Raw genomic sequence first — 14600 nt, forward strand, 5'->3', positions numbered from 1 at the left:
ACCAAAACCCTTTTCCACCTCTTCCACCATTTTTTACCACCACCATTTCTTCATTTCCGCCACCCTCTCCATTTATTCAAAAAGAGCAGCAACAGAGAGAGGGAGGAAGAAAGGGATTTGCAGCCACCTCATCTTCTCCTCCTTCTACCACCACCGTCAACCACCACCACCACCACCTCCAAAACCAAAACCCTTTTCCACCTCTTCCACCATTTTTTACCACCACCATTTCTTCATTTCCGCCACCATCTCCATTGATTCCGGCAAGCTTGCCGGAATCTGACCAAACCCAAACCCATCTCAACCTCCATCGATCTCCAGCCACCACCAGCTACGACCATCTTCTTCAACCTCCATTAATTCCGGCACCATCCCTCTGCAACCCACCCTCATTTGCACCTCCATCTTCCCCATCACCACTGACACCACCATTAAAAAAAAACAAAACAAAACACAGAGAGGAAGGAGAAGAAGACTGGCCAAACCAACTCCACCACCACCGTCATCCACCACCACCATCCTCAACTCCACCATCACCATCATCCTACATCTCAACCACCATTAACCCCTTTTTTCCTTTTCATCTAAAAAAACCAGAGAGAGAGAGAGAGAGGGGAGATTTGTGGGTTTGGAGGTCAGCCACCATTGGCACCACCATCATCTCTGCAAATCCGGCCGGTTCCGACCACCCTACTTTCGATCCGACATCCGACCATCTTCTTCTACCTCCGTCCACTATCCCGGCTTCCCCCTTTTCCGACCCCACTCCACCTTCACTTCCAACACCAAAACCCACGATCATCTCCAATAGCCACGCCCAACCCCCATCTCTTCTCCTCCATCCAACCATCATCAAACCCCTTTCGTTTGCAGAGGGAGCCGAGAGAGAAGCATGGAGAGAAGATCCATTCTCCTCCGGCAAGGTTGTCGAAACTCCGGGTAAATCTCTACCATCCTCTCAGGTAATATCATCAGAATCCGGCAAACCCCACCGGAATCCGAGCCACCATCTCTCTCCCTCTATCTTCATTTTCTTCCACCCTCAGCCGCCTCCTATTCTCAGCCACCATCTATAAACCCATTTCATTACACCATTTCCACTACTTTCTAACCTGTGACCCTCCACCAAACCCATTTTAATCATCCTCAACTCCCATCACCTCTGTTGCTCTTCTCCACCATCAACTTAACCCACCGTATCCAGCTCCCTCCGATCATTTCCATCAAACTCATTACTCATCTGACCTCCTCTTCTTTTTTACTCTTCCCCACGGTCAAATTCACCCACCAACACCTTCGGCCACATCAACTTCATATCATCATAGGACTTCATTTAATTTGGGTTTGTAGATAGATGTCTGCTCAAGGAAGAAGAAGAAAACTAAGGGCCCCTACCACCTCCATCCAGATTTGACCCCATCCTCATTTTTGTCTCAATTTCCAGTGATTACCATTTATTCTAACGATTTCAATTCTTGTCTCTCACTCTCTGAAAATCCATTTTTCGGCATAGTATTGGAAAGTGATAACACAAGTTGGATTCTCTGCTTCGGAGAGGAGAATGCTGGAGAAGGAAAGGAAGATCTGCCTATTCTCAACCAAAATAGCATAAGGTCATCAAAGAATAAATTGGACAGCGATTCATTTAAGGGTATCCATAAATTCAAGTAATCTATACTATTTTCTTTCAATACATGTTTGGGTCGGAATCATGCCTATTATCATGGAGTGGGATTTGCATTTTGTTGTTATCACTAGCGATCTGTGTTTCTCCATGCCATCAAATTCTAATGGGTTTTGTGAATTATATTTACTCGTTTTCCTAGATTCTCTTAAATTTACATTTACATCAAGCTTTATGTCTTGATTGTCTAAGGAAGTGAAATTTGGTTGTTGTGTTGCAAGTTTCTTTGAGTACATTTTCTTCCTATGTTAAAATCCAGCTCCTACAATCATTGGCTTTTCTGTAATCTGATTTCAGGGTTGTAGTTAGTAGATTTGTTGTTCGTTTTGGCTTGGATTACCATGGTATATGGTGAAGGCCATTTTTCGAGTTTCGGGATCCCATCTATTTTGGGAGCACATTGTCGGGTTAAGGCTATGACGGACGGCAACCTCTTGAGCCAAAACCTCATTTCAATCAAAAGGGATAAAAAATACCTAAAAATCCAAAAACAACAAAACATAAAAAAACAACAAAAGCGTTTTTCGAAAAGCTGTTTCGAACTACGTTGGCTTGATCCCTTTTCACAGGGTACGTAGGCAGCTTCGGACCGTCATCCCAAGTTCAGTCAAACTTTTCAATAAAATCATTTAAACCCCTCAAAAAATCATTCAAGCATCTAAAAACCTTTCAAACCTTTCACAAGAAAAATCAAAATGCGCAAGGATGGTGATCGCCAGGTCACTCGGAGCCTTCCTTCATTTCATTTCCGATTTTGATGGTGGTTTTCCGACATTTTATCGGGTTTTGGGACGGGCGACGATGTAGCGTGACCCCTTCACAGGGATTGTCCTCGTTGAGCCCAACGGTAGGCTATGACGATCGTGTGACTTATCCGATCTTTAGCGGATCAGGATTGCTGAGCTTGATTCATTAGAATCGCTCCCTGAGCCTATCGTACGCTCCATTTTCTTTTCCTTGGCATTCTCGGTCCTCATGTACCGTTGATTTTCCGATGCATTTCTTTCCCTGTATCTTTTAGCTCATTGTGTGTTTATCTTTGAATTCTTATGTGCCACTGTTAGCTTGCTTACTTTCCTAGCATGAGATTGATTATTATTTTCTTAGCATTATCTCTTACATAGGCTCGCATGCTAGTGTGTTTATTCTATTGCTTTGATGGTTTACTGCTGTGCTTATCTGTCCTCTCACCTGCTTAGTTGTAGCATTTATTCATCTTATCTTGATTATCTACTTAGCTGTAGCTGTGCGTGTGGATGTTACTGCTTTCCTAGATGTGATGGGTTAGGATTAGATGCGGTGACTTAGGATTTAGATGTTTATTTTCTTTTGCCCATCCCTGGGTCATGCATGCTTATATAGACGTTTTCTCGGGGATACTCGTTCCCATTTCACATGATTTTAGCCCAAAACTCTTCAAAATTAATTAAAAATGGCATAAGAGAAAAGGTGCTTGCACTTGGGCGAATTGGGGGCGCTTAACACCTTTCCCATTCGTCATCAGGCACGGACTTTTGTATCTCTGGTTATCCGTTGCAACAGAGTATTTCATGGGATCCAGGGCCTACTTCCTTGGATGGCGACTCTTCTTTGTTATAGGTACATCTTGGTTCCGGGCTAGTCCTTGAATCAAGAGGTATCTCATTTATATCGCCACCCGGAATCTGACCAAACCCAAACCCATCTCAACCTCCATCGATCTCCAGCCACCACCACCTACGACCATTTTCTTCAACCTCCTCCATTAATTCCGGCACCATCCCTCTGCAACCCACCCTCATTTGCACCTCCATCTTCCCCATCACCACTGACACCACCATTAAAAAAAAACAAAACAAAACACAGAGAGGAAGGAGAAGAAGACCGGCCAAACCAAGTCCACCACCACCGCCATCCACCACCACCATCCTCAACTCCACCATCACCATCATCCTACATCTCAACCACCATTAACCCCTTTTTTCCTTTTCATCTAAAAAAACCAGAGAGAGAGAGAGAGGAGAGATTTGTGGGTTTGGAGGTCAGCCACCATTGGCACCACCATCATCTCTGCAAATCCGGCCGGTTCCGACCACCCTACTTTCGATCCGACATCCGACCATCTTCTTCTACCTCCGTCCACCATCCCGGCTTCCCCCTTTTCCGACCCCACTCCACCTTCACTTCCAACACCAAAACCCACGATCATCTCCAATAGCCACGCCCAACCCCCATCTCTTCTCCTCCATCCAACCATCATCAAACCCCTTTCGTTTGCAGAGGGAGCCGAGAGAGAAACATGGAGGGAAGATCCATTCTCCTCCGGCAAGGTTGCCGAAACTCCGGGTAAATCTCTACCATCTTCTCAGGTAATATCATCAGAATCCGGCAAACCCCACCGGAATCCGAGCCACCATCTCTCTCCCTCTATCTTCATTTTCTTCCACCCTCAGCCACCTCCTATTCTCAGCCACCATCTATAAACCCATTTCATTACACCATTTCCACTACTTTCTAACCTGTGACCCTCCACCAAACCCATTTTAATCATCCTCAACTCCCATCACCTCTGTTGCTCTTCTCCACCATCAACTTAACCCACCGTATCCAGCTCCCTCCGATCATTTCCATCAAACTCATTACTCATCTGACCTCCTCTTCTTTTTTACTCTTCCCCACGGTCAAATTCACCCACCAACACCTTCGGCCACATCAACTTCATATCATCATAGGACTTCATTTAATTTGGGTTTGTAGATAGATGTCTGCTCAAGGAAGAAGAAGAAAACTAAGGGCCCCTACCACCTCCATCCAGATTTGACCCCATCCTCATTTTTGTCTCAATTTCCAGTGATTACCATTTATTCTGACGATTTCAATTCTTGTCTCTCACTCTCTGAAAATCCATTTTTCGGCATAGTATTGGAAAGTGATAACACAAGTTGGATTCTCCGCTTCGGAGAGGAGAATGCTAGAGAAGGAAAGGAAGATCTGCCTATTCTCAACAAAACTAGCATAAGGTCATCAAAGAATAAATTGGACAATGATTCATTTAAGGGTATCCATAAATTCAGGTAATCTATACTATTTTCTTTCAATACATGTTTGGGTCAGAATCATGCCTATTATCATGGAGTGGGATTTGCATTTTGTTGTTATCACTAGCGATTTGTGTTTCTCCATGCCATCAAAATTCTAATGGGTTTTGGGAATTAGATTTACTCTTTTTCCTAGATTCTCTTAAATTTACATTTACATCAAGCTTTATGTCTTGATTGTCTAAGGAAGTGAAATTTGGTTGTTGTGTTGCAAGTTTCTTTGAGTACATTTTCTTCCTATGTTAAAATCCAGCTCCTACAATCATTGGCTTTTCTGTAATCTGATTTCAAGGTTGTAGTTAGTAGATTTGTTGTTCGTTTTGGCTTGGATTACCATGGTATATGGTGAAGGCCATTTTTCGAGTTTCGGGATCCCATCGATTTTGGGAGCACATTGTCGGGTTAAGGCTATGACGGACGGCAACCTCTTGAGCCAAAACCTCATTTCAATCAAAAGGGATAAAAATACATAAAAATCCAAAAACAACAAAACATAAAAAATCAACAAAAGCGATTTTCGAAAAGCTGTTTCGAACTACGTTGGCTTGATCTCTTTTCACATGGTACGTAGGCAGCTTGGGACCGTCATCCCAAGTTCAGTCAAACTTTTCAATAAAATCATTTAAACCCCTCAAAAAATCATTCAAGCATCTAAAAACCTTTCAAACCTTTCACAACAAAAATCAAAATGCGCAAGGATGGTGATCGCCAGGTCGCTCGGCGCCTTCTTTCATTTCATTTCCAATTTTGATCGTGGTTTTTTGACGTTTTATCGGGTTTTGGGACGGGCGACGATGTAGCGTGACCCCTTCACAGGGATTGTCCTCGCTGAGCCCAACGGTAGGCTATGACGATCGTGAGGCTTATCCGATCTTTAGCGGATCAGGATCGCTGAGCTTGATTCATTAGAATCGCTCCCTGAGCCTATCGTATGCTCCATTTTCTTTTCCTTGGCATTCTCGGTCCTCATGTACCGTTGCTTTTCCGATGCATTTCTTTCCCTATATCTTTTAGCTCATTGTGTGTTTATCTTTGAATTCTTATGTGCTACTGTTAGCTTGCTTACTTTCCTAGCATGAGATTGATTATTATTTTCTTAGCATTATCTCTTACATAGGCTCGCATGCTAGTGTGTTTATTCTATTGCTTTGATGGTTTACTGTTGTGCTTATCTATCCTCTCACCTGCTTAGTTGTAGCATTTATTCATCTTATCTTGATTATCTACTTAGTTGTAGCTGTGCGTGTGGATGTTACTGCTTTCCTAGATGTGATGGGTTACGATTAGATGCGGTGAGTTAGGATTTAGATGTTTATTTTCTTTTGCCCATCCCTGGGTCATGCATGCTTATATAGACATTTTCTCGGGGATACTCATTCCCATTTCACATGATTTTAGCTCAAAACTCTTCAAAATTAATTAAAAATGGCATAAGAGAAAAGGTGCTTGCACTTGGGCGAATTGGGGGCGCTTAACACCTTCCCCATTCGTCATCAGGCACGGACTTTTGTATCTCTGGTTATCCGTTGCAACAAAGTATTTCATGGGATCCAGGGCCTACTTCCTTGGATGGCGACTCTTCTTTGTTATAGGTACATCTTGGTTCCGGGCTAGTCCTTGAATCAAGAGGTATCTCATTTATATCGCCACCCATGCTGTGAGTGGCACCACTTCGAGAGTTCCTTGGTAGAGCTCTCCTTCACGTTGTCGAGATCTTAGAGGATTGACGTGGGATCTCGTGTCCCTCGCTCACCGTCCTCGGGATCGGGGTCCACAGGCTGGCGACTCTGCTGGGGAGTTCTTGGAACATTGCCTAACTCTGTAAAAATGCCCCTTTTACTAATTTTGGAAGAAATTTGGACTAAAATCATTTTAAATGGGAACCTTTTCCGTCAGAATTCCAGGGGCACCAAATAGGTGCGTAAATTAAAACAAGGGATTCACACACTGCACAACATCCATTATCATATTCTTTATTTCTTTCATTGTATTTTATTTCTTTCGTTGTTTTTATTGTTGGCTCCACGGGATAGATTTGGCGCGTACCGGACGGGATGTCATTACCTTATGGGCCGTTGAATCTATTTCCAAGCTATGCGCCAGTGCTGCAGCCGTAAACACTAGGCGTACTTGTGTTTACAGCAGCCGATGAGCAATGAAGCATACTATGTATAACATTGGGCGTACGTTTGTTATACATATTAAGTATGGTTCGTACGCATAGTGCTCGATAGATTGAGTCCGGTGCCCTACTTTGTTTTATATATTATGTATATACTTACTGACTTAGTGAAATCCAACTAGGAAGTGCCCGTGTTTATATATATATATATGTATTGCATTCATATGGGGATGAACATGTGTTGCTTGCACATGTAGAGCCTAGAGTTAGGAACCTTGACCCATTTATAGACTAGGGTAGTTCACCTCGTGTGGCTACAAATGCGGTCCTAGTACACTCACTTGTCTGTCATGAGTCGAGACTTCCTTGACTCCGCAAGATTAGACTAGGATTGGTGCCCCTGGTTAGGGTGTATATATATGTATATATATTTATTACTAGATTAGGGCCTGCTTCATAGTTAGGTTTTCTTTCCTAATCTAATCCATTTTTCCCATCCATCCATCTTTTGGATTATGATCCGATCATTGGTTTCACATCATTATCTTTATAGCCATGATCTATCTTCCCTGAGCATCTTGATCAGATCGCTCCGCATGCCAATCATGAGTCCACTTTGCCATTATCACTACCAGAGTGTGTATTCTTGCTGAGAGCCCTGTTCCATCTTGACCGTGTCGGCGTATTCTTTATGCTTGGTTGCCAAGACCCTCCTTATAGAGTCGTTATGCTGCCGGATTTTCTCCAAAAAACCTTAAGCGTAACCATTATCCTTTAGGGTTATTGATAAACCATGTGCTTACCGTACCATATCTCCTAGTACAGCTGTCATGCTGCCAGATTTTCTCTAAATGTCCTGAGTGTGGTCATCATCTTTTTAGGCTTGTTGCTAAACTATGTACTTACCTTACCACATCTCTTTGTACAGTCGTTATGCTGCCGAATTTTACCCAGAATATATTGAGTGTGACCGCTATTCTTTAGGATTATTGATGAACCATGAGCTTACCTTACCATGATCCTTCTATGGGGTTGTCATGCTGTCGTATTTTATTTAAAACCTTCTGAGTATGGCCCTATGCTTTACTGTAAGTGATAAACCATGAGTTTACCATGCCATGATCCTTTTGTGAGGCCGTTATGCTGTCAGATTTTTATCTAAAACACCCTAAGTGTGATGGTTATCCGTTTAGGTTTGATGGGCCGTCATTACCCTTCTTACAATTATTGTATTGCTGTTCTTACCCAGAGGAGATATGTGTTTGTATTATCTCTTGTTTCAATTTGTGCATAACATTCTTTCTGATTATCTTAATTTAAATTAGTGTTCTTACTTCCATTTCAGGAGTCTGAGTTAAGCAATAGCCATTGCTTCGAAAAAAGTTACCATTTCACAGCCTACTTGGTCCCGACAATCTTCTACGTCGAGACTAAGTCGTAGATCTTCTTCACCTATCTCATCAGCTTTATTTCCACTTGTCTCCCCTAGTCTTAACCAAATGGCTGAGTCAAATGAGATGTTGGCTGAAATGAGAGACATGATGAGGAACCTTTCAAGAGAGGTATCTTCCCTAAAGGAAGAGGTTACTTAGTTGAAGAGCGAGAAAGCCACTACCTCAAAAGCACCTGCCGTCCAAAATCCTACTAATGTGATTCTAGGCTTTAATCGGTCTGTCATCTCCCCTGAAGATGATTTCTATGACGAGCAATATGTAGAGGAGAATTGTCTTCCACAATCAGCTAAGCCAGGCAAAGAGAAGGAATTGGTTGATAGAGTTGAAAAGTTGACCCAACAAGTTGAAAGCATGCAAGTTAAGGGCCCAAAGAAAGTCAATATGTCTGATTTTTCCCTTTTCCCTGGTGTCACCCTTCCTCCAAAATTCAGAATGCCAGACTTTCATAAATATGATGGAACGGGGTGCCCGTGGAGTCATCTGAGGTCGTTCATTTCAAATTTAGAAGGGTATAGGCTGTCTCCAGACCAGATCGCCAAGGTGTTTCCGATGTCTCTAATAGGAGTAGCTAAGAAGTGGTTCCTTCATCTGAAACCCGAAGAACTCGGAACTTTAGACGAAATTGCTAACAAGTTCGTTGAGCAATTTTCGATGGAAGAAGGAATAGAGGTTACGAAGAGGGATCTGAAAGCGATCAAGCAAGGACCCCAGGAAACATTTACGTCTTTTGTAAGAAGATGGAGGAGAAAAGCGGCCCAGATGACTAACCGCCCTTCTGAAGAAGATCAGATCAAAATAGTGGTCAAGAATTTGTCTCCGCAATACTACCACTTCATGGCGACGCAGTATTACTCTGATTTCAATCACTTGATCAAGACAGGAACCATAACTAAAGATGCGCTGTTGAAGGGTTCTCTGGCGAAGTCATCTTTTGATCCAAGGAATGGAAAGAAACCAATGGTAGCTTCAAAGCTAGAAGTTATCAATGTGATTGCTGCACGCCCTATGAGAAGAGTTGTAGCAGAGACGGAGCAGCCAGCGAGGAAAGCGCCAAGGCATTTTGATCCGCTACCTTACCCTTTATCTGTCGCTCTCAAGAAGTTACTAAGAGACAAAAAGATCACTCTCTTAGAACCGAGGCTTCCACCACCTATTCTCCCCAGATATTGGCGTGAAGATCAGCATTGTGCATATCATCAAGGAACAAGGCACCTAACAGATAACTGTATGGCCTTGAGGCATAAAATTCAGGATATGATAGAAGCGAAAAAAATTGTTGTATTTATGCCAAACACTACCCGGAATCCATTACCAGCTCATGCTGTGCGGCCTCCACCTATAGTTGGGGCGATTTTTACTGAAGAGCCTATTCTTGACCCTGCTTCCTTGATTTGTGCTATGTGGAGATGAAGATGATTATGCTGAGTCTTCTGCTGGTCCCTACATCCTTCAATGCGATGAAGGGGAAGTCCAAGATGTTGCTCCATATGTTCTTAGCTTTGATGACGATGACTTCGATTTTTTGAACGATCAATGTGACGAAGTCCGCCATGTTACTCGAGGTGGGCGAATTTTCAAACCCGCCGAGTTAAGAGCTGAGAACCCAGCTGAAGTCGTAAGGGCCGCAGAAGCGCAGAAGCAGATGAAGCCGAGTTGCAAAGAAGAGGATGAGAATCTTTTACGTCAACTTAAAAAGACCCAGGCTAATATTTCAATTTGGGGTTTGCTTATGGCTTCCCCAAAGCACCGTCAAGTTGTACTAAGAGAGTTGAATGCTGCACAGGTATCTGTAGATATTACATCTGATGAGCTGGTTGGTTTAGTAGCAATGGCTAGGGTGTCCAAGACTCTTTCTTTCGCTGATGAAGATCTGACATCTGAGGGTCACAATCATACGCGTCCACTGAAGATCACTGTTGTCTGTAACGGTAAGAAGGTTCCCGATGTATTAGTTGACAACGGGTCCGCACTGAACGTATGTCCGTTAGCCACTGCTATTGTCTTGGGATTTCGGCCGAATGACTTCATCCCTTATGAACAAGGAATTTTGGCGTATGACGGTACCAGACGCGATGTTATTGGAACGCTAGCAACCGAAATTCTGATAGGAGGAGAAATCTTTGAAGTAGAGTTCCAAGTGCTCGATATCAAAGGTTGGAGTTGCTTGGCCGACCTTGGCTCCATAAGGTTGGAGTTATCCCTTCTTCACTGCACCAGAAACTGAAGTTCATCAGAAACAACAGGGCGATAACAGTCAAGGGTGATCCTGATTTGGAGGTAGGCCAAATTTCACAAGAGGGTAACTCAGAAAAGAAAGGTGATGTTAGTCTGACCGGGTTCTCTGTTGAAGTCACAGCCATATCATTTGAAAAAGCAAAGAATGAAGAGATTTTGTTCCTCACCAGCACTAATATCCGGGTTGTAAAGATGATGCGTAAGCAGGGGTACCTTCCCGGTGCAGGTTTGGGTCGCAATCATCAGGGGATGGTCGAATGGCCTGTAATGAGAAAGAATGAAGGGTTGTTCGGACTCGGATATGAACCTTCTCGTGATGAGATTAGAGAAATGAGAAATTACATGCGGAAATGGTCCGAGCTCCGACGCCAGGGTCTAGAGCTGCCGATGAAATCATTTAGTCTGATCAGAAATGGTAAATACCGCAGAGAGGGAGATGACTTTGAATTCTGTGGGTTCACAGAGCCGTGGGTTGATGAGTTAACAGGGCAAGAGCTGCCGGGGTTTGAGATATTTTTTGATATGGAGCTGTCAGATGAGTACCCGAGTTTGTAGATTCATGAGATCGAACCAGATCCTGAAAGCCATATCACCCCAGCCGAGGGACCTCTCACGAACTAGAGTTCCCAGGTCATACCCCAAGTCGTCATCCAGTACAGTCCTGTTTCTATCAAAGAGTCCATTGTCTCTAGCTATATGTCCATTTCAGAGTCAAAAATAGAGTTTGCTATATCTGATGTTTCTCTTGATGCAGGTACAGTTGTGATCGAGCCGGTTGATGAGGAGTTTCCTGATGCCGTTGTTCAGTCCGATGCAAAGTCCGTTGCATCTTCTGTTGAGTTTACTGAGTCTGTCAAGTCTGTTCATACGATAGTCCAGTCTGATGATGAGTCTGTAAATATTTCTAAAGATTTCAATACTGAGCCCATTGAAGGCGCGTCAACAGATGTAACTTCAATTTCTTTGAATGAAATAAAAGACTCTTCTTTTTATTCGCCTGTCACTACTTCAATTTCTGCTTCTTTATCTGATCAAATTGATAATAATAATAATCAAGACTCCCCCTCTAACGAGGATGCCGACGAAACTCCCCCTGAAATCAAACACATGATTAAGCAGGAGGAGCAGCGTCGAGCAAAACCGTTCGAAGAGGAAATCGAGACCATCAATATTGGTGATGAAACCCTAGTTCGAGAAATTCGAATTGGCAAAATATTAACTCCCGAAGAGCGTGCGGAATTAATTGCCCTATTAAAGGAATTCAACAAAGTTTTTGCTTGGTCCTATGATGACATGCCAGGATTAAATGAAGACATTGTTCAACATAGACTTCCCCTAATCCCGGGTGCCAGGCCGAAAAAGTAAAAACTTCGAAAAATGAAACCAGAGTGGGACTTGCTAGTCAGAGATGAAGTTCAGAAACAATTGGATGTTGGCTTCATACAAGTTTTTGAATACCCTGAATGGCTAGCCAACATAGTACCGGTGCCCAAGAAGGACAAAAAAGTCAGAATGTGTGTGGATTTAAGAGATCTGAACAAAGCAAGTTCGAAAGATGATTTTCATTTGCCACACATTGATATCTTGGTGGACAACACAGTGGGCCATGCTCTCCTTTCATTTATGGATGGATTCTCAGGATACAACCAGATCAAGATGGCTCCTGAAGACATGATCAAGACGGCCTTCATCACTCCATGGGGGACATTTTGTTACAGAGTTATGCCATTTGGACTCAAAAATGCTGGGGCAACATATCAGAGGGCTGCTACCACTTTACTGCATGACATGATACACAAAGAGGTCGAAGTATATGTTGATGACATGATCGTTAAAGCGAAGACCAGGGAAGAGCATGCAGGGGCATTGAGAAAGTTCTTCCAGCGAATCCAGAAGTTCAAGCTCCGTCTCAACCCGAATAAGTGTGTATTTGGGGTTACATCAGGAAAATTGCTGGGATTCTTGGTCAGCCAGAGAGGGATCGAAGTAGATCCGCAGAAAATCAAAGCTATCCAAGAAATGGCGCCTCAAAAGACCGAGAAACAGATCCGTGGGTTCTTAGGCAAGGTTCAATACTTGAGAAGGTTCATTGCACAATTGACAACGACTTGTGAACCGATTTTCAAGCTCTTAAAGAAGAATGCTTCAAAGAAATGGAACGAAGAGTGTCAAGAAGCTTTCGAGAAAATCAAGCAGTGTTTGGCTTTACCACCAGTTCTGTCACCCATCATACCAGGACAACCGATGTTGCTGTACTTGTCTGTTACTGACACAACGATGGGGTGTATGTTAGCACAGCAAGACCAGGAGTCAAAGCGAGAAAGAGCCATTTACTACGTCAGCAAGAAAATGTTGGAGTACGAACAAAAGTATACCATCTTCGAAAAGACCTGTCTGGCATTGGTTTGGGCTACTCAAAAGCTTAGGCATTATTTGTTATCGAATAGGGTTCTTCTACTCTCACGGATGGACCCATTGAAATACTTGTTTGAGAAGCCAACCCTCACCGGAAGAACCGCCAGGTGGTTGTTGTTATTGTCTGAGTTTGATATCACTTATGTCACACAGAAGTCAATTAAGGGGCGCGTGGTAGCTGAGCAGCTAGCTGATTCACCAGCAGAAAATAATGAATTTTTGAAAGCAGAGTTTCCAGATGAGGAGATAATGACTGTGGAAGATGAAGTTCCAGACACAAAGTGGTTGATGTACTTTGATGGAGCAGTCAACAATCGAGGCCAAGGTGTAGGGGCGGTGTTGGTATCACCAAGAAAAGAGTATATCCCTATATCCATCAAACTTCAGTTCAAGTGCACAAATAATATGGCAGAATACGAGGCGTGTATCGCAGGTTTGGAAGCAGCCATAGCCTTGCGCATTCAGGATCTGGACGTATTCGGAGACTCAATTTTGATTATCTGTCAAACCAATGGAAACTGGAAAACAAGAGACGTTAAGTTGATCCCGTATAATACGTACCTAGAGTCTCTGGTCAAAAAATTCAGAAATATCACATTCACTCACCTATCTCGAACAAAGAATCATTTTGCGGATGCATTAGCTACTCTGGCTTCAATGCTCAATATTTCTGCATCAATGGATGTTTAACCATTAAAAGTACGGCTTTAATGGGCCCCGTCACATGTTAACGCTATTGAAATAGCAGCGAGGTGTTCAGATGGCGAGCCTTGGTACACAGATATCAAAAACCTTATCTTAGGCAAGGGGCATCCGCCGGAAGCTTTCGGAAAAGCGAAGGTCCCTTCAGAAATTGGCCTATAACTTTATCATTTGTGGTGAGGAGTTGTTCAGGAGGTCATTCGATGGAATCCAACTTTTGTGTATAGATGAGGATCAAGCAGCTGAACTCATAGAGCAAACACATGAAGGAGTCTGTGGACCGCATATTAACGAAAAGATGCTGTCAAGGAAGATTCTCAGACTTGGATATTACTGGCCGACAATGGAAGCAGACTTTTACGCCTATGTGAAGAAATGTCACAAATGTTAGGTCTACGCCAATCTCATGCATGTGCCGCCTTCTCAGTTGCATTCTCTCACTTCACCGTGGCCGTTCTCAGTATGGGGAATAGATATCATCGGGAAGATATGTCCGAAGTCTTCTAGTGGGCATGAGTATATCCTAGTTGCCATTGATTACTTCACAAAGTGGATAGAAGCTGCTTCGTATGCCTCATTGACCTCGGCTTCTGTTGCAAGGTTCATCAAAGCGAATATTATTTGCAGATATGAAGTACCACATGAGCCAATTTCAGACAATGGGTCCCATTTCAAGAAGGAGGTGGCGCATCTGTGTGAAGAGTTTAAGATCAAGCATCATAAGTCTTCGCCCTATAGACCTCAAACGAACGGAGCTGTTGAGGCCGCTAACAAAAACATCAAGGTGATCATCAGCAAGATGACCGAGACTTACAAAGATTGGTCGAACAAGCTCCCATATGCTTTGTGCGCTTATAAGACGTCGATCAGATCCTCTACAGGTGCAACTCCGTATTTTCTGGTGTACGGAA

The sequence above is a fragment of the Tasmannia lanceolata genome, unplaced genomic scaffold, assembly GCF_043159265.1.
Source record: "Tasmannia lanceolata isolate RefF3 unplaced genomic scaffold, GAP_Taslan_0.1 ptg000044l, whole genome shotgun sequence".
Lineage (NCBI taxonomy): Eukaryota > Viridiplantae > Streptophyta > Magnoliopsida > Canellales > Winteraceae > Tasmannia > Tasmannia lanceolata.